This window comes from Drosophila eugracilis, unplaced genomic scaffold, assembly GCF_018153835.1.
Source record: "Drosophila eugracilis isolate 14026-0451.02 unplaced genomic scaffold, ASM1815383v1 contig_649, whole genome shotgun sequence".
Classification (NCBI taxonomy): Eukaryota; Metazoa; Arthropoda; class Insecta; order Diptera; family Drosophilidae; genus Drosophila; species Drosophila eugracilis.
This window is the reverse complement of record NW_024573535.1, coordinates 2,625,740-2,646,398: the sequence shown is the minus strand read 5'-3', so window position 1 is coordinate 2,646,398 and position 20,659 is coordinate 2,625,740. Positions and strand designations below refer to the sequence as shown.

The 20,659-nt window shown below is 39.3% G+C and overlaps 1 long non-coding RNA gene across 2 annotated transcripts; it reads left to right on the top strand.

Moving 5' to 3' along the window:
* Positions 1-17,785: 17,785 nt before the first annotated feature.
* On the top strand, positions 17,786-19,862 carry LOC108117679. 2 transcript variants are annotated; one of them, XR_001772905.1, is made up of 5 exons: positions 17,786-18,000; positions 18,113-18,562; positions 18,623-19,120; positions 19,195-19,322; positions 19,376-19,862. It is a non-coding gene; the product is annotated as an uncharacterized LOC108117679 (long non-coding RNA). The 2 variants fall into 2 exon arrangements; XR_001772904.1 differs by having other exon boundaries at positions 18,623-19,322.
* Positions 19,863-20,659: the final 797 nt, after the last annotated feature.

Below are 20,659 nucleotides of genomic sequence, written 5' to 3'. Positions count from 1 at the left end.
AAAAAGGCAAAACGTTGTCGGCGATGGACAAAATATTTTCTGCATACAGATTTGGCCAGTAGATAAAGTGGTAGAAGCAGAAATAAAGTAACGAAAAAGGAAAAAAGTATAAAAAACCGAAATAACCAACTGGCGAAATGAGAAACGTTAGCCAAACGAGGAAAATTCCCTGCGAGCAAGGAGAAAAGGCGTGAGGTCTTGGGGAATAATGGGAAAAGGCACCCAAAGGACATAATCGGCCATTGGGCCAAAAACTGTGCGGACGTTGTAAACTGCCAAAGAAGGATGTCAGCAAGGAAGCCTTTGGATGTATTGGGATGATCAGAAAGAGCCAGAAGGGGGAGTCTGAGAGAAGGGCAAACAGCAGAAGTGGCAGTTAATATTGTGCTGGGAATAAATCTATCATCTAATGCAATATTACATCGTAATGCCATTCAGCAGGAACCACTCCATCGGGAGTTCTCCCACCGAGAGCTCAGCTGTGGCTCACTGTTTTTCAGTTAAATGAAGTCGATTATTCGGAAGCCCCTGGGATTGCTGGAAATATGATTGAACAAATGATTGAGTGCCAGACAATAAACAATAAGCAAGTGCATATGGATGACTTGTAGAAGATTCACGAATAAAAGAATCAAAACAAAACAAATTTAAAATTATGGATTGTATTTTAGCAAATAATCTTATATAACTCATCATTCTCGTCTTGCTGTTAACCTAAAAGAAAGTAGGGGTTCTATTCATCACATTCATAATATTAAGGCTTATGTTTTGGTTTGACCTTATTTTTGTCAATACTATTATCATACAATAAACATTTGCTTTGAGTCATTTAATTATGCAGGTTATAAGACCTTAAATGGGCGGTGATGTTAGGTCAAAAAATATGTCTTTTGAAAATCATGCTCAGTAAGTAAAATTATATGCGACGTCAGTTTATTTCAGCATAATTATTATTTTAAAATAATAATAATAACAGGTATCATATAGTGGCCGCATTGCACTACCGCGTTTCCTCTTGTTATTACTTAAAATTGTACTGAAAAATGATCTTTGATCTTTTAATAACAATACGCATATTTCATTGCTTTAAAAGTTTTTCTTAAGGTGAACACAACGTTTCAGTCCGTCGGATTTCTGTGGCCAACACATTATATTCTTCGCTTAAAAGAGGTTTATTTTATATTTACATTATCGGATTAAAAGAATAACTTCCTGGTACTCCGATGTCGGTGGGCCACAGCCCGCGGCCATCAGGAATGTATGATGGACGCGGCTCGAAGAACGAATGGGAACGGCAGCTAGCCCCGATTGTGGTTAGACGTTATTTAAACGGGGCTAACACAAACAGAAACACAAGCGCACTTTTGCTTATAGGGATGAGAGACACCACATAGCAGTGTGCATATCCTGGAGTAAAATTGAATTAGGTTAGTCATGCTTTAATGCACATCAACATACGTGCAGCCAGGCAGGACATTTCCCTCTCCCCAAACGCATATGTATATATACCCCTCATAAATCTCATTGTCAGTGTTTAACTTTCTTGTTGGCTTAACTTCACTTGAGGCACCAACAACAGGAGCAACAGCAACAACAGCTACAAGAAGCCAAAGCCAAAGCAAAAGCAAAAGTCATTTGTCATTTCAGTTGGCAACACGGACACACACCCACACACGTACACGTGTAAACGAAGTAAAACACACAGACGTCAGTCACATGCACTCCTATATGCCTTTGTATTTGCATGTATGTGTTTCCTTCCGATTTAAAAGGTTTTTGGGTACTATAGTTATTCGGCGAATCATAGAAAATAAATGTAATGTAGTAAATAATTTTTAAAATGATTAAGCCAATCTGATTGGTATATATCTAATCTATATCTATGTATAGTTGCTTTATTCGTATTAAAGTTGGACTGTTCAATTACTTCTCCCATTGTGCGTATTATTAGAATTACTATTTTGTATCTGTTAATTGATTTTCATAAAGGGCAAGCAAAGTTTTCATAGGATTTTCCGAATGTCGCTTTGGCTTTGCTCGTTCGGAGCGACATGCAGTCAAGTGCTAACTATTAAGTCAAAGGATGTTGAAATTTTTTCTTTAGAAAGATAAACACGGACAAGGGGAATGAGGGTGGCGCTAATGAAGGGTTGTACGAAGATCCGCATGCTTTAAACCCACCGCCCCCTGTTTGTGTTTGCTTGTCCAAAACGGTTGCATTGTCAGCCATTTTGCAAGGCATTCAGCCGTCGGCATTCTCGCAACCCAGCCCACTGAAACCACTTAATTAATTAGCAGCAAATTAGGTGTGCATCAGTTTCGCCAACTTCCCGGCACCTACAACCTATTGCTCATACTGCGGTTCCCTAATTGACAATATTCTAGACCACTGCCGAAACCGCAGTATTCCCATGCCCATCCCTACGTAAGAGGCAATGAAAGTCCCTCTTTGACCACTTCAAGTTAGGAAAGGAAAGCCAAGATCAAAAAATTTAAACTTTGCATTCAAATTGACATTTGTAAAACAGAGAAGCAGGAAAGTAGGAAAGGCCTTAATAGTATGAAAAGGTTTTTGATTGACAATAGGATAAATCTTTTGATTCTAGAAAGTCAGTTGGTGAGGTAACTCTTGAAACATCAAATGCTTTTGTGTCCCAGTTTTATAACCTGGTTTATAACCTGGTTTTAAAACTAGGACTTATTTATCTAAAGATGATGAACTGCGGTATGCGTTCTTCTATTCTGACCAAACGTTTCGGCATAGTACACAGTACACCTTTTTTTCGCTCATAACAAGTAAACCTTTTCGAGATAAAATAATATTGTCTTAATTGTAAAAGCAGTTTGCAGTTTTTCAGAGATTTCACGAACATTTGGTCATTGAGAGGAGGGCAAAGCTGTCGTTTAGGCAAAAATTCGAAGACATTTTCAAAGAATTTCGGTCTATCAGGATAATTTCTTACAATAAATGAAGATTATTTTTTCAATAAATCTCCAGAAATTGCTTTAAATACTGTGTATTTAACGAACTGATCAGCGGAAACCGAAAAACAACTGTGACAGCAAGGATCTGCCCACGACATCCTTTCGTCTTCGATGTGGATTTCGATGCTGGGTCTTTGACTTGTTTTTTTTTAACAGTTTACCAGAATTCCCCTTCCCCGAAAGAGTAAGAAACTTTTTCGATTATATGCTTGTGAAAGTTGTTCGGTGTTTGTGCAGCAAACACAACCCATCCACTCGAATGGGCCAACTCCATTCGGTCCCGGCCAACTCAACTGAGCGGGCCAAAAGCAAACCGCAATTCAGCCGCACATCGACAACAACACAACAACAGCCGAAACAGCAACAGCCAACGGAACTAAACCTCTCATTTTGTTGTTGATATCGGAGTGATAAAGTGGTGAAAGCGTAGGCAAGGGGATCCCAAGTAACCCAAGTAAAGTACGCCCGAGAAGAAGCTCATGAACAAGCAATAAAATTGTAAAAAGGACAACGCCATGGTTGCCCCCAATTGGCATTGTCAAAGGATTTGGCCTGGCCCCCATGTGTGTGTAAGTGGGAGGCCAAAGGCCCCAAACACAAATTTCAATAGTTTTCCCTTTCACGCAGCACGGAAAGTGGGATGTGTGCTTTAAGGATGGGCAATCCTGCCCAGGATTTTTAGCTCGATAAGACTTGGTTAAATTTTGATCATTGATTTAATTAACGTTTATGGCTATCTATGTAAATGTGCATGTTTTACGGCTGAATAGTAGATTTTATCTGATCTTACAATGTTTTCTATTGAGCTAAACTGTATTTATATATTTTTAGTTGAAAAAGAAACTTTAGAGACCAACCATTGGCTAGTCTTGAGGGTTCCAGCTGCAAAGTCCGCAATTTAATTAACACATGAATGTGCTCCATAATCTCGTCGTGTGAATTTGTTTGCCACTTCCTTCGCCCTTCCCAAATCTGGCCGCGAACTGAGGGGGACTGCTGATGCCGGTTGCCGAGTAGGTCCCTCTAAATGTGTCATTATAAAATTAAAAGCAACTTCCCGGTCAGCCAAGATGAAGATGCAGACAACATTGTTGATGGCCGAAGGGAAAATGGCGGGAAATCAGAAGGCAAGGCAGGATAATGTTCTCTGAAGACGTCGAAAGCCAGATTTCACTTTAATGCCCCTGTCCGCCAGGCGTAATGGCGAAGGAAGCGGAACAAATAATTCTGGATGAAATTGCCTCCGGAGGAACAGATCCCATCGACCAGGGACAATGCAGCAAGGATATCTATATTTGGTACCGGAAAGTTCGGACAGAATGGAGTGGTTCCAGCCGCCACTCTTTCTAGCTTATTTATAATTTTGAGCTTCGATATTTTGTCAATGAAATGGTTTTTCTTCCATCAAACAGCTTTTAAGTATTTAAGTTATGTTCAAGATTAAAGCATAAATACACATTTTATATTGCCAAAAAAAAACTGTATTATTATTCCTATTATCCCCTAAACTAATTTTCGTTACTATATCAGAAGAACTACGTGGAGGGACCCATAACCCATATCAGCTATTCCCGACCCCAAAAACTGCTCGATAACAGGCATTAAGAGTCTGGCCCGTCCATAAATGAGTGGCGACCAAAATCGAATTATATGCCACTGTCACTCAGTCATGGGCTCCATACACCGGACTCCATGAAGTCCCCAAATCCGTGCCCTCCTAGGAGTCCCCAAAACCCCTTACCGCCCACCGATCCGTAGACTGACGTTGATTGCTTTTAGTCAATGAGCGATTGCGGTGGTGGGCGAGCGGACTGCCAGCCTTTATGATTTTAAAATATTTCAATAATTTAATTAATTATACGTTTTTGTGGCCAGGTGGTGCATGAAAAACTGCAAAAAAACTGCAAAAAAACATCGACGTCTGATTTAAAGCTTTTAAATATAAAAAAGCTCAGTAAGGATATATTTTTAAGAAGAAAACTTGAAAATCTAGATCCAAATTTTTTTTCCCAAATTTGTAAATAAATTTTTAAATTGTTTTATGCCTTGTTAAAGTGCTTTTAAACAAGTTTCTAAGCAAGTAGAAACTGCAAGTATCATTGAAATGATGATTCATGGTCAAGATCAATAGCCAAGAGATTTCTGGCCCTGAAATAATATGTAAGCTTGACATCTCTTAAAGTTGGCGATATCTCATCGTTCAATTGGACAGACGGACAAATATCTGGAAACAAGAAGCGGAGAGGCAGCGATAGGCGTTGTGCAGCCCTGCTTTAAAGCCCTAATGATGTGTAGCCCCTTCTCCACTTTTTGACAATACGATTTAAATGAATAACAAATGCTTATTTTTCCCAGTTTAAATTTTAGATGATATCTAAAAAGAGTGAGAATTCATTCAGTAGGGATTTTAAAAGGTAAATTTATTCAATGGTAAAAAGGATATCACTAAGTAAACATTTATTGACTATCAAAATGTCTGTGTGTTGGATACCTTTAAGTACTTTCAGCTCAAATGATGCCCTTCCCAGAATCTCCTTCTCTCCACTCCACTGCAATTGAATGATTTGGTCGAGAGTTGTGTTCGGCATTAATTTAATTGATTTTAATTCAGTTACAGCGTGACCGAGGAGGAAAGCTGGGAAAAGTGTCAGAAAAGTGCCAAAAAGTGGAAGACAGTCGAAAAAGAGTTGAAGATTGGGTTGCTGGGTGGTTCGGGCTGAGGACGTCTTGCGCTTGACAAAGTGTCGCCGGAAGTTTCGATTTATAATTAGCATGCCACACACTCCAAGTAAAAAACTGCAAAGAAGTCGGTGTCTGGCGAAAAATGCAAACTTTGGCCTCTTGACGCCGTTGGCAGAACTGCGGCGAGGTGGAGGGTAAAGCGCCAGACGAGAATCAATATTTCCGCAGGGCAGGCGACTGACTCCAGCTCTGCATCCCACAGCTTCTCCAGCTCCTAGTTCCTAGTATGATGGGGACAAATGGTGGTTCCCCACATTTCCTCTATAGACAAAGTTAGCAATTTTCGTACCTCAATTGGGTTTCTGCCGGCGGCTTAATTCCTGGGAGAACGTCTCTTTTGATACCCTAGAATCAAAGAATTCAAAGTGTAAACTTTTTCAAATATGTGTTTGGTTTGTTCATAATGAATCACTTCAACTGAAGAGTGAGATAGCAACTCTAAAAATATATGACACGTTCTGATTAAAGTCATTACAATAGACATTGCTGGTATTTGTTAAAATCTAAATGCCAATGGCTCTTATTTTTTAGTTGATATTTCTCGTATAACAAGAAGATTGCCAGAGTAGAACTACCTGGGAATCTATGTTAAGAAGGGTGAAGTCAGTGGGTGGTTCGGCCTGACTTGGCGGCTCTGTCGCGACTTTAGCTTTAAGGTTTTAATTACAACTTTCAACGCGTTCTCGCCTTGAGACAGTTTTGTGAGTCCGCCGCCCATCCCAATGCCTCTCACATTCCCAGTCGCCCAGCTCAGAAATCAATGTGAATCAAGTGCAGCAAATATGCTTGCTCTGCTGGTTTCCTTCTGCCTTCCGTCTCCTGCCTCTGCCTCTTGCCACCTGCCTTCTGCCTTCTGCCTCCTGGTGCCCCTAGGAACCCCTTGGCAACCCTTGAAAAATCGAGCGTAAACTTTATCTGGCTTGGCGTCTTCAAGTGCTGCAAGATTCTGGCTTTTTATGTTAGTTTTAAGTTTCAGGGAACCACCCCCCTTCTGCCCCGTCTTACCGTTTTAAACACCCTTCCGCCGTCCCTGTTTCTGTTTCTTTCGGCGAGCAAAGGCATTTAAAACTTTATCTAGACGTCGGTCGCTTGAGAAAAGTGAGAAGAGAGAAACTCGGTGGCTTCGAGAATTTCCCGGACTTTTTCCAGCTCCCCTTCGACCTTGCTTTTCAGAGTAAAATCATTTTATTAACCCTTTCCCACTCCCCGCGAATCGATTTTTTCCTCCTGCAAATCCGGCGTGGATTGAAAAAAATAATAACATTCAATTTGTCGAGATTACAGTTCGGTTTTGCAGAGGGATCACTGGGCAGCCACACTCTCTCCGCTCAGAGGTAAACAAAAATGGGAGCTCTTCTGTTGCGTAATCAAATCTCTTACTGCGAATCGACTTCCAATCGATCTTCGCCACAGATCTTCAGTTCATTTCGACTGTTCGATCGGCTCGGAAGTATTCCTGCAAAGTAAATCATTTAACTTACACTTTCATTTCAAATTGTGAGTATTTTCTTAAGGTCTGAACAGTATAGCTCAGTAACTTAAGAAATTCTGCAATACATTCAAGACTTTTTGGAAAGCTTTGCACTTGTGTTCCTTCTTAAATTATGACAAACTTCGGCAATATTGTAAGTTGAATTCGGTTGTGGAATAAATCTAACAATTCATAGTACCTTAATATTTAAAACTAGGCAGTCGAGATCAACGCCGACAAAGTGTATTTTTTTCTGTGAGTTCATTATTCAGTTTCAGTTTTAAATATTTTTTATAAAACATAAGAGAAGATTTTGAAAAGTATACCTCAGAGATGTTCTAAGGTTCCGGAAAGCCTTTAAGCAAAAATGTAATAAAAGTAAAAAATAAAAATATTTTGTGAAAATATTTGACCTAAAATACGCATTCCAAATAAGCAGCTCAAAAGCTGCGAAAGGTATATTCCCCTAATAAGGGGGAACAGATCTTTAGAAAAATCTACACAGATATCTTTTTGGTATTCTCGAATGAAATACAAAAAATTATCTAAAAAAAGTTATCTAAAAATTCCTTTTAATTACAAACTGTAAAAATAATATTAAATAGGTTTTTCAATTTCCCATTGTTTTACAGAACCGTTTTTAACATTTTTTACATTCTTTTCGCAGACGTGTGGTAATGTGGCAGTTTCAGTTCTTAGTTACGTCGATCTATGAGCTACTTTAGCCTATATAATCATTTTGAGACATCAGGAACAGTGTCAGCCTTTGAGTGGCGTGGGAAATAATCAATTTTTGAGGTAATTAGACGCCAGAAATGTCCGATCCGCTTCTCGTTTCATAAGAAAGGCCGCCGTATCAGCAAACAAAATCAACAAATCAACTAGGGCGCCGGAAAATGTCCGCGGTTGGGGGGGACAAAAAAGGCATTAGGCTCGGACTTGTGGATTGCTTCGCGGGGAGCTGTTTATCTGCCCGAGGGTGCCACATCAATTTTGTGTAAGCAAAAACAAAAGCGTGAAGAAATCTATTATGACATTTGTGCGCTGACAAGTTGACGGAAAGTCATTAATGATTAAGCCCGCCCCTACCCCGCCGCCGCCTGTGCCTAGCCACAAGTCCTCGTCGGTAATTATGGTATTACCAAATTAGGTGCTTTCCCATCGCCACCCACCTCATTTTCCTTGTTTTCTTGCCAAGGCGACAAAGTCATAAAAATGCCAACACGAACGTCAAGCCCCAGGCTTAGGAACTGGAAATCCAAAAGTGAAAACGTCAGCACAACACAAAAATTCCAAGGAAAACTGCGACCGTTTTGGTTGACATTGGGTTGAAATGCAAATACTCAAGAAATGGGAGTCTTTGTGCTCAGCATAATAAACCTATAGAAGTTTACGCTTTTAATTTAATAATAAAAAATATTAAAATAAGCATTTCCTGCTATATAACGTTCGTCCGTCTGTTCGTATGAACCCCAAGATTTCGGGAAAGTTTGGATTAAGAATGCATGATTACGCTTAAGCTGGCTTTAGTATTCGGCCACGCCCACTCTAATGCTCACAAGCAGCGAAAAACTGTGGTCTCCATATTTGGTTTCACTTAAAATATCTTAAATAAGTTGACATATAAGTCCAGCTAGAAAGGCTTTTCAAAAAAGTAGGATATATCCAATGGTCAATGAGCATTGAATTCAAAAAGAAACTGGCACACTTCAGCTTGTCAGTCAATGTCTGGGAATGTGTGTGTGTGCGGGGAGGGGTTGGGTGTGTTATAGCGGGTGTGTGTGACATGTCAACTATTTAGCAAGGTCGTGGGTCGTGGCCTTGCCACACCTCGTGGCGGCACTTCAAAGGCTTTGATTTGCCGCCTTTTTCGTTGTTGCTAGACGTGCGCTCATTCCCTGAAAAATTGAATCCTTTCGCTTCTCTTTTTTGATGGAAAAGGCCGCGACTCTGTCTTGAGATTGAAAACTGCGGAAGTTTTCCTTTTCCCCTTTAATTCATTCTCTGTGTATTCCTTTTTTATCTTTTCAAAACGTTTTTCGCACACATATGGGCGAGGGGGTGGAAAGGCCGGGGAGGCTGTGAAAACTTAATCGGATTTGGCGTGCGCCTTCCGCCAAAGAAAGGGAGAATTTTAAAATTCAACCGGCATAAATCAAACACTGGGACGGCAATTTTCGTGAGCTGCCTGGGAAAAAAGGATAAAAAGGAGGAGGAGCGGGGGCTGGGAAATTGGGGAGTCGGTCTGGTCGAATGGCAAGCGGGAAGAAAAATCCAGCCACGCTGAGCCGGCTGCCACACAAAATATTTACGCCTCGCCAAACTTTTTCCCAAACTCATATTTAAACTTTGTTCCTGTGGTGGGGGCGCAGTGGGCGGGGTCCGCTAATGTCCTCGTCCCAGTCAGTCAGTCATGTGTGTGTGTGTGTGCGTTTGTTTATTTTGAAAATCTAATTTTGACTTAAATTGATTTTTTACTTATCCATTTTTCTCTTCCTTCTGCACTCGCAAAACAATTCCCTTAAAAGCCAAAAAGTATTAATAATATTCACGGCATTTTGGTTTAAGTTAAACTATATTATTAGAAATTTTTCATGGCGATACTGTTTTGTTGTTTTGCTCTTACATTCGTTGATATTTCTTAAATGTTTTAATCGACATAAAGAGTCAATTAGGACTCGTTATAGATTTCTTTCTGTGTAGGAAGGAATCAATCTTAGCATACACATTAGATAATATCCTTTTTTGTTGGTTTTTATTAAATTGCAATGCTTTTTTGGCTTTCATCTGCGCTTCAATGCGTTCTTTGGTTTAGAAGCTCAGCCGTATTATCATCGTTGCGGTCACTTAGGCAAATTAAAAGTTCCTTATGCTCAGCCCCAAGGGATATGTGAGGGACCCAAAACTAAAAGGGACCAAATGTGCTTTCATCTGCTGTCCGGTTGTCTACGGGCTTGGTACAAATTAGAATTTCCTAATTAACATAGAGAATTTGTACCAATTTCGTTGACCTCCGGATCGAAGAAATATGTGCGACGAAGTGAAAAATATAAAATGTGCTGGTGCGAAGTAGTAGAGTCTATATTCCAGTCCCTACGATGCCACAGTTGCAAAACTGTATCAAATGCGATGGTAAGTACTGAAAAACCATTCTTAGTCTCAGGCAATATATTTGATTGAACGAAACTAAGGTTCAAGTTTTCGTTTTACTATTATTATTTTATTCACAAGTTGAGCGCAGCATCTATTTCAGCTTGCTTAATTATTTTGATATTGTTTAACAGAGTAACGGGTATCCGACAGTCGCGGCAATGACCTATAATATCTTCTTATTTTGTGCATACATAAATTTGCAAAAATGCATTCAACATTTTTAGAAACTAAAAATTTCAAAATTATGATTACTTCTTGCAAGTTTAATTTAAGAATTTCCGCTTTAAGGACGGCCATTTCCAGGTCGGGAAGATTAAAAGAACTAAAAATAAAAGTGTGGCGTGTATATTTTTGGTGTGTTCATTGTTGTGACGATGAATAATTTAAGAACTTTTCATGTTCTGCTTTAAAATGGCAGTAAAACAAACACCCGAAGGTGTGGATAATGAAATTCTAGATGCTCGGCCATAAGGAAGGAGGCGGGCTAAGGAGGGCGTGACGCGACCTGCGCTTTGAATACCAAATAAATAAATTAAATGAATACTGCCAAAAAAGGAAAGGAAATAGGAAAACCCCAGTGGACAAAGCACGAGGTCACTAAAAGAAACCCGCCAGCCGGTGGTGGTGGGATGTTCAATTTTTAGCAGCCACAATTTGAAATATTTCTCCAGCATATTTGACAGACAGCTTAAGTTGCGGTTCAGGGGGCTGTGTGTGCCTGGCGAACCAGGTGTAGCAGGTTTTCCAGTGGGTTTTTGGGGGCTTCACGGAGGGGGTGTGACACATTGCAATGCAAAAGGTAACGCCAGGACTGCTGCTCATCTCCCAGTTGGCCGGGCATTCCCTTTGTTTATGTGCCAAGTGTGAAAAGAGAATGTGAAGGACAACAAATGAAATGCTGTTGTCCTGTGGCCAGAGTGCCCTGCTCTCCCCTGCACCACTGCTCTTCGCCAAGGCCTTCTCACCTGTCGAGCTACGTGAGTTTCTCGGCAAAATCCAGCGTGCACTGCGAACAACAATTTAGTCTTTTTCCAAAAATTTATAATTAAAAGCAAATAATAAAATGCATCTGAAATGACCTATACTACCTATGTATATTATTTCAGTTAACGTCCGTTTTCAATACCAATAGTAATATTACTGCTGAGACTTTGCTCTCCGTGTAAAAAAACAACACGTGCACAATTGAGAGCAATAATGAAGTACTTTTTGATGCCCCGCCAAGAGGTAAAGAGGTGAATGAAGCCGGATTTTGGAAGGGGTAAGTGGGTCGAGGAAGTGGGCAGCAGGGGTTAAGCGGAGTATTTGGATGACAATAGTCGGGCAACTAACTGCAAGGGACAGGGACAGACGGCATGCTGCACTGTGTGCTTTTGTGATTTTCGTGATAAAAACCGAATTCCTTCACCGGATCCCCTTGTAACCCCTTGCTAGCCACCAATCTAATCCCGACCAAAAACCGATCCATTCCATTCCATTCCATTCCATGTAGCTCCCCACCCGCTTAGCCTTCTGCTGCGGGTATTGCTGGTTTATTTTCGTTACGTTTTCTGGTTTCTATCTGGTTTTGTTGTGTTTGTTTATTTTTTTGACTACCTTTTCCGCATCCCCCAGCTCTCCCCTCACAGTAACTCACATGGGGGGAGGGGGTGGTTGTAGGAGGCGGCAAAGGTTAGATGCTAGATGCGTATTGTGTAAAATTCCATGCTTCCACTTCATTTAGCATTTCCCTCGAAGTGAGCAAGGACAACCCAACAGCCACCAGAAGTGGACGCCGAAACTCACTTGACTTGACCATCATTGGATAAATATTTGTGTCTTTCCACTGGTCAAAACAGATTAGGTGATTTGCACTTCTCGCATTTCGGATGTTCCCTTAGCTGAAAGTTTGTTATCGTTTTATTGGGTGTCTCTTTTCAGCTTAAATCATTTCAATTCCAATTTGGCAGTTCATAGGTCGTGACTCTAATTAAACTAAGTTACTTATTGAAATTTCAGATCTGATTTGCGGCATTAACTGATGGTTAACAAGTAAGGTGTAACCAAAATTTTTGAACAAATTGTTAGTAATTTAAAAGGTTTTGACTAAAAATAATATCTGCTTCAATAAATGCGACTGAATAGGTCTTTCCCATTGCCATTTTATTGACTTATCGACTTGTTAAGCTGTTCAAATATAATGAAAACACGACATATGGCAGCTGAAACTGGATGCATGGGTAAAGAGCTTTTCAAAAATAAGAATTCCATGCAATTATGCTGATTGGTTTCTATAGTTAATACCAAACAAGGTATAGACGAGTCCCATGATCAAAATATACCCGATATCTGATGATTAATATCATCAAAAACTAATCTTCGTAAATCGTCTTAATGTGTTATCAATAGATGTTATTTAATCTATTGATAACCCATTAAGACGACGCTAAAAATGTTGCACATAAATGAATGAAGATTTTGTTTGGGTTTAAGTGAATTATGATTGATAATGAATATCAACTTCAAAGTGGGAACTCGAACATACTTTAAAAATGTACCTCTTAAAGTCTGCGGCATTTAAATTTTGCACAGACTCGGCGGGGAATTAATCCATCCATCACTCGGCTACTTTCGATGTATGCGGGTCAAAATACTTTGGCCAAAAGGTCTCCAAACAGACAGGTGAGGGGGCGTCGCGAGAGGCGGTGGCTGCAAGGAATGCGCATGAAAATGTGGCAGCTGTTGAAGGTCAAAAAGAGTTGGCAAGAGGCGTTGGGGGCCAAAGCCGCCAAGATGAACCGACATCATCGTCAGACATCGGTGCAGTCGTCCCTTTCGTTGCGCCACTCTCCGCCATCCGACTCTTCCTACACTTCCGGCTGTCTGTGTATGATGAGCAAATGAATTTTTAATAAAAGCGCCACATGTTGCCAATAGAAGTGCAAACACAAATGGAATAGGGCGTGGCCCATACCCTTGCTGCAGTGACGAGCCATTAGGCGAATGAATTTTTATGCCTGCCAAACCTCTCGGCCCGCCCGCCAGTTGGCGCTACTGCAGACGACTAGGAAACTTTTAATGCCGCCTCAAAGCATTTCGTGCTCCATTTATCTTGGGGCCAAACACTGCCAGGTGGAACGAAAGCAAATGGAAACAGAACCTGGATCAGTAACTGTGTTTTTCCGCAACAAAATAACTCAGAATAGGTTTAAAAGAGCGTCTATCAAACAGTATGGCTTTTAAAGCGCAGTTTCTTAATAAACAGTGATGAACCGAAATTCCTATCGGTTGAATACGCTCTGATTTTATCAAATGCCGAAAGTCGGTTTCTGATTAATCCTCCATTACCACTTTTGCTTACATTTCCATATGTATAAAGTGAAAGCGTTCAATACCAACGTTTGGGTGGCTAAACTTAGAGAGGCTTCTTCTTCCTTGTGCTTGGTTGATAGTCTTTGCGAAGGCAAGTCGCAGCGGGAACTGCAAACGTTTGAATTCAAATGGCATATCCGTCGGAATCATAGGGATACGTGGCAACGTTACGTCTCCACCTTTGAATTTTCCATTAAAAAAATGTTTTGAATCATGTGTTACGCCTGAAAGCCTCGATGACAGTGGTTCAGGTGGTGAATGAAATTATGGCAGTTTGACTTTTCCACTGGCGCAACATATCCCTGGCGTTTCGTTCTTAAACTTGAGTGCCCTGCAATACGTGCAAGTGTTATCCCCTTTTCCAATGGCGACACCTGGATGAAGACTGTAGTCAATGTTCCTGTCATAAGGGAATGCAGCAAGATTTAAATCAATGCGAACACTACGTCTTGATCGAACCATTTTGGCGGCGACTTTCCCGTTGTTTATGTGTCGCAGACGAAAGGGCCTGAGCATCTCGCACTCGATAACTTTCTAGCCTTACTTTCCGGTGTTCAGGTGATTCAGACGAACAGGTCTCAGCGGCATGCACTCGAAGGCTTTCTAGCCTTATGTCTAGCTCCCCTGATTCTAAGGCCCGAAACTCTCTTTTCGCTTGCGCTTGGGGTTTATGCAACGTACACGTTTTATAAAGAAATGTACTCAAATTATTCAATTAAATTGTTGTTTACTTTTTATCGTACAATAAAAAAGAACTTTTTTATATTAATTTGAATTGCAATAAAAATAGAAACTGTTTTGAAAAAAACAAATGTTGTAATTGTTGTTTAATACTAATTTGACATTTGAAATGAAACCACGCATGCCATAAAATATAATACCAAACAACCTAAAACCCAAAATAATCTTAAATTAGACACTGTAAAAAACCGCAACCTGTGACACCATAAAAAAAAAACAAAATAAGGACATGCTTTCTCCGACAATAGGTGGCGCTTTGGGAATTTTCACTAGGAAAATGACTATTTTCAAATTGTGTAAAACAGTCGCGGCCCTCGACTATAGCGTTTCCTCTTCTTTATATATATATATATATAGATAGATAAAATATTTTTATGAATCACAGAAAAAGTCAATATGGGATTGCAAACACTATAGGTAAACTAGGAGGAACGAAAACTACTACTTCTAAACATAATATGTACGCATATTAAGTTTAACGTAATATTATTCGACAGGATAACATTGTAAATCCATATGTGTGATAGTTCTCTAAGTCAACAGAAATGATTAACAAAGTAAGTCGAAAGTCAGGAATAACATTAGAAAGTTTTTCTCTTATTGGTAAAGATAAAATGTATTCGATGAAAGGAGAAAAATAATATATTGACCCTTGATATCCAACCCTATAAAGTATATTCAATGTATTCCTTTATCATGATCAAAGCCCGATGCATGTCCGTTTATCTATCTGCCTGAAAGCTGAGATCTCGGGAAAGCCACAAAATGAATCCAGTGTTAGGTATCCAGATATGCCTGCTGAATTGGTTTCACTTTAAATGCTTTTTGATCAACAACAAAAATGTAAATTTCTGATGGAATAATTTAATGATAATAATAATAATAATTAAAAAATTAATAAAGCTATTTTTATTTGTTATCTTAACTATAATATCGCTTTTATTTAGTGATTATAAGCTAACATTTACGGTGAGATGGTTAGCTTTACTTCCTACCTTCTGTTGTGGCTTATGTCGCATAAGCTTAACCTTTTTTGACTTTATCAGCCATCTTGGCCAAGGAAGCCATGTAATGTTTTGTAATAAGCTTTCTCGTTGTACATTCCGAGAAGTAAAGCCGCTTGAAAGAAGTAGTTTTTGCTGATTGAAGCTATTTTTCCGATTTTTGTGGAGATATTTTCATATTATCCCTTACATAATTTGGAATTTTGAAAATGCGATTTCTCCTAAGAAGTCTAGTCAATTGAATATCATCTGAGTTCATTCCGCTTGCTTGCACTGGTTTTCCACGGACTTTCATCAGCATTTGCCCAATCACCGCAAAGTGATTTTTCCGCTTGATAACATTCGGCTTGTATTGATTTTACCAATTGTGATTTCACTGGTGAGATAAGGAGAATATTTATTAAAAAAGCAGCTTCAGCGTATAAGAAAGCCAAAGTAAGAATTCGTAAGACGTACAAATTAAAGCAGTTTGTTTCCAAGACATTTAATAACTATTTTGCGCACAATTTTTATTTTTAGAAATTTAATCCATAGAGCTCAGCGCGGCAATCATTTCCATACCAATTACTCGTAGAGTAATGGGTATAATTTCTTCGTTGGAAAGCATGTAACAGGTGAAAGGAACCGTATCCGACCCAATAAAGTGCATACATATATTATTGATCAGGATCAGGCCGAGTCGATTAAGCCATGTCCGACTGTCCGTATAATTTTGTAACTTTTCAACTTTTTTATCTAAGCAATATTTCATTAAGAAATTATTGCTATAAAGTCTTTCATCGGCATTGACTTCACGGTCGGTTTTTAAACATGCCATAGTTAGTTCAAGCAAGCAACAGGTGGCGCCAGTGAATTTTTTTTAAATTTCATAATAGTTCTGAATTTAGTTAAAAAAAACCCTGAAAAACTTATTGCCGTGGCTATTGGATAAAGTTTTCTAGTTTCCGTGTTGTAACTATTCTTCTACTTATTATTACTTTTATTTAATTCACTGCACAATGGTACCCCTTCCGGGATGTTATATGAGGTCTTGTAGTGGTAGTGGAGTGGCCAGAGTCACCAGGAGCAGTCACACCTTCTAGTCTCTGCCTCAATTCTTTAAAACACGCTGCTCAAATTAGTCTCACGGTAAAGAATTTACAAACACAAATACAAGGAAGCGTGCACATACTTAGTGACGCTTTTGTGTTGGCTTGCAGATGTACACTGATGTACCTGTTACATACTTCAACGGATACAACATAGCCTTTTACTCTAAGAGTAACGACGGATATACATATATATAAATTTATAGTATTTCCCAGAAACATTTCTTAGCAAGATATTTTTAAAGAAACTTTGGTTTCGTAAAAAGACGTAAACCCAATGTTCGTTTTTAAAACGCTGGACTAAAAACAGCGGCACACAGTGCTGATGAAAAGGCACCCCCACGCTATAACCACCGACCAGGACAAGGACATGGGCAAGGACCATTTCAATTTCCAGAATTCCTCAATCATAATCACAGTGTTTTAAAATCCGTTTATGGTTTGCCTAACTATATTTAATTTTGTCTTAAGGTTTGTTCAGTCCCAGTAAAAGTTAGTTCAACGATCTAATACGGTCCTGACAAAAGTAAAAAATAAACAACATTTTTAAAACGAAAATAGTATAAATATATTCTACCTTCCAGTCCCAAAAACAAAATTTAAAAGTGGAAAAAAAGCAGATAGCTGACACATACTCCTATACTACCTATACTAATATAAGAAGGGCGTTTGAAATGTCTCTGAAAAGATAGTTTGTTCTTTGTAAAGATCTATTTCGGTTCCAACAGAAAGTAGTAACAAATATTAAATGCAAGAATAAATTAAAGAAGTTCGCAAAACAAGAAATTGTAAATGTGTAACGGTATCAAAACCAAAATGTATAATTGAAGAAAGAAAGAAAGCTGTTCCATATATGTAAAGTAGTATAATCAATGATGTCTCAGTAAAAAGTAAGTTTGCTTCTTAATACTAATATTAAGACATAAAACAATAAACAAATGTTGCAAAACTCACCTTCATTTCGGCAATTCTTTAAATTTTATTTATCGAATATACTCGTAAATATCGATAACCGAAATATCTAATTGGTTAGCCCTGGCTTTCTTTGTCATAAGTTTAGAAGTGTCACAAAAAAACTAGTTCATTTCCAAAAGCCACATGCCCGGTACAGTTATACTTCGGCCACAAGAACTAACCAAATGCCAAAAAGTGTAAAATCCTATCAAAAGAGTACCTAGAAATAGAATGAGAGAAGGCGTTAGTGAGCCTTCTCTCATTCTATTTCTAGGTTCGGATTATCTCTATAGAATCGGAGGCTAGGGGTGGATGCTGAGGAACAAGCAAAAGGATCAGTGCATTAAGAAATCAATCCTCACGGCTGCATCCAGGAGCTACACCGGTAGGTGCACCTCAAAACTCAAGTTATGTGTTAAGTTGGAACAGTTCATGGGTTCTGAAGTGCACCGTCTGAAGTGCAGTGGCATTTTGGACCTTACAAGAAGGGAAAGTGTACAGCTTATTTCGTGTAAGATAAAAAACGTGTCCGCATTTAAAATGTAACTGGCTCCAACTAGCTCAGCTTCTAATGTAGTATAATGACTCCTTTACTTTATCATCCAATCGTCGTCCCTGTACAGTTCAGTTCCGCCCCAACGCGATCCGGAGCTCTCACAGAGGGAGGTCTGCCACAAATGCCCCGTCTGCATTGCAAGCTGTAAGCAAGAGAGTCAGTAATATCGGATCGCATCGGTAGCACATACTCTAGCAGGCACAGATCTATCACTTCCACTGGACTAATTGAACTCCCACGACGGTTATGGCCCACTGCCGATGGCGTTGAAGAAGATGTCGGATTGTTGCTGCGAATCAGACACAGGTTGGTTGCAATGCCTATTAATGCGATCCAAATCTTCTTTTTGGGAAAGTTATCTGCGAGACAGACAAGTTGGCCTTCAAAGAGGAACAATAGTTCTGTGGGGACTGCAGAAAGTTGGATCCGTTGGCGGAAGTGCCGCTGATAATGATTTCCAGGGATGAATCGGAATGAAATTATGACTTGGAAGACAATCCTTTTACCTTTCCAAAAGGTCATCATATGATTTTCATATTAAACGACTGATTATGACAGTTTGACATTTTATTTGTAGGAAAATGAATCTCCAGGAAGAATCTCACATATATGGCCATTCTGAGGCATTGATTGGAGACGATGGAGTGTTGAGGAACATCCAATTAGTGTGAAGGAGGAGAAGCATTTTAAACTTAATCTTCACAACGGCATGCAGAAACTACATTAGTGTTTGCACACCCAAACCCTGGCTTTGTTTTAAGTCAGAACTTGGAATAGCCCTCGAGTTCGGCTGTGCACTCGCTAAAATGTAGTCCTGGATGCATCTCACCTCATCCCTACCCAACACTGTCATGAACTTGGTCATGTGGCTTCCAATTTCAGAGGTCTGAATTATTGGACTTACATCAAATCGAAGATTAGTCTGAAGGAGAAGCATTCAAAAATCAATATCAAACAGCTGCATCTAGGAATTACACCAGTGTTCGCACATCCAAACCTAGGCTTTTTAGGATAGAACTGGGAATAGTTTAGTTCTGGATACAACTGCTCTAGCGTATAGGAATTGTAGTTCAGGGTAAGCGCATTTGAGGCCAATACCCTATGTTAACTGAACTTAACCCTGGACTTTTCTCTCTCGGACCGGACAAGAAGAGAACAAGAGCTTCAATTGGCAGTACTTGGCTCATTTTAAAATTCGAATAAAAATGGTTAGCTATCATTCGTTCACAGACGTGAAAGTTCAGGTTTTAAAAGCATTGGCCATAAACCCCGAGAAGGTAATTCAAAATCTGGAATAATAACGATTTAAATTTTCACTTTTCGGCTGCAGGAAATAAGCTGCGAGCCACTGTAAGTAGTGACGCTTCTGTATTGGATTCGAGCTGTTCAATGAGAGAAAGAAAACCCCTTTTTTTGCTAACCAAATCATCATTTGGTTTTACTGACCCGCAAGGTAGTCCAATGCGAAATAAACTTTAAAGCGAAATCAGAAGTCATAAGGAATAAATTCCAGTGTTAGTGTCAGAGGATGATCGAGGAAGAAACAAGAACAAATTGTATTGCAGTTGGTGGCGGAATGAGGCGAAAAGAGGAAAACGAAAATTGTCGGTGGAATAGCGGCGCCGCGAGCAGGCATTTCCAAAAACAAAAAAAAATTATTTGAGTGCTCAAATCTAGGGCTTATTTTAAGTTTAGAGAAAAAAAAAAACGGCCACTCTGATCCATTCAGTCGCCGTCAGAATCTCGTCGAAGACAAAACTATTTCGCTAAACCTAAGATAACCATAGAATAGAAATAAACACTATCCTAATTTGAAAGTCAGTGTTGCAACTTTAAAAAAAGAGGACTCTGCAGTTTTTTAAATTCATGTTTTGGAAACCGGAGAATACCTTTTTATAACATTTACATATGATGGTTTTTAAAACCCTTTTATCAGTTATATTTTCTGGAATAATATATTGAAAAAAATAAGAATTTAATAAAGTATTACACTAATTAACATAGTTATTAAACACATTACATCTATACTATTTTAGCAGCAACGCTAGCAAAAAAGATGAACTGTTTTGTTGCCTAATTTGAATTTAAATTCCCCTTCACTCGCTCCTGCGGCACCTGAAAAGCTTGATTGTGTTTATTGTATTTAAATTAACTTTTTTATTGTTATTGCCCAGCCGCGGACACACCAGATGACCAAAGGCCACTTTTTTGTTTGAGGGGAAATTTCAGGAAAACTCAGAGACATGGAGGTGGAAACAGAAATTTGTTGCCGCATGTGAATTGTTTAAAGGTGAAAGAGACGAGGGAAGGACGCCAGCGAAGGGCAACAAATAAGCAAATTAAAAACCTGCCAAAGGCGAGGGATGGATGTTGCTCCTGGGGCAGTGTGAAATCCGCAACGGATACGTTTTATTTTGGAGGGCCAGCGAACATTGGCCAAAAGCTGCAACAATAAGCCAGACGAGCAGTCACAATCGAGACGAGGCGGCTAAGGGTGTTGAGGAAAACGTCTGGAAAATGCGGACGACGTCGGCCCTTGGAAATGGCGATTTAATCTTTGCAGAAATTTTTATTCAAATTTATTTTAATATTTTCTTTTCATACCAGCGATGGG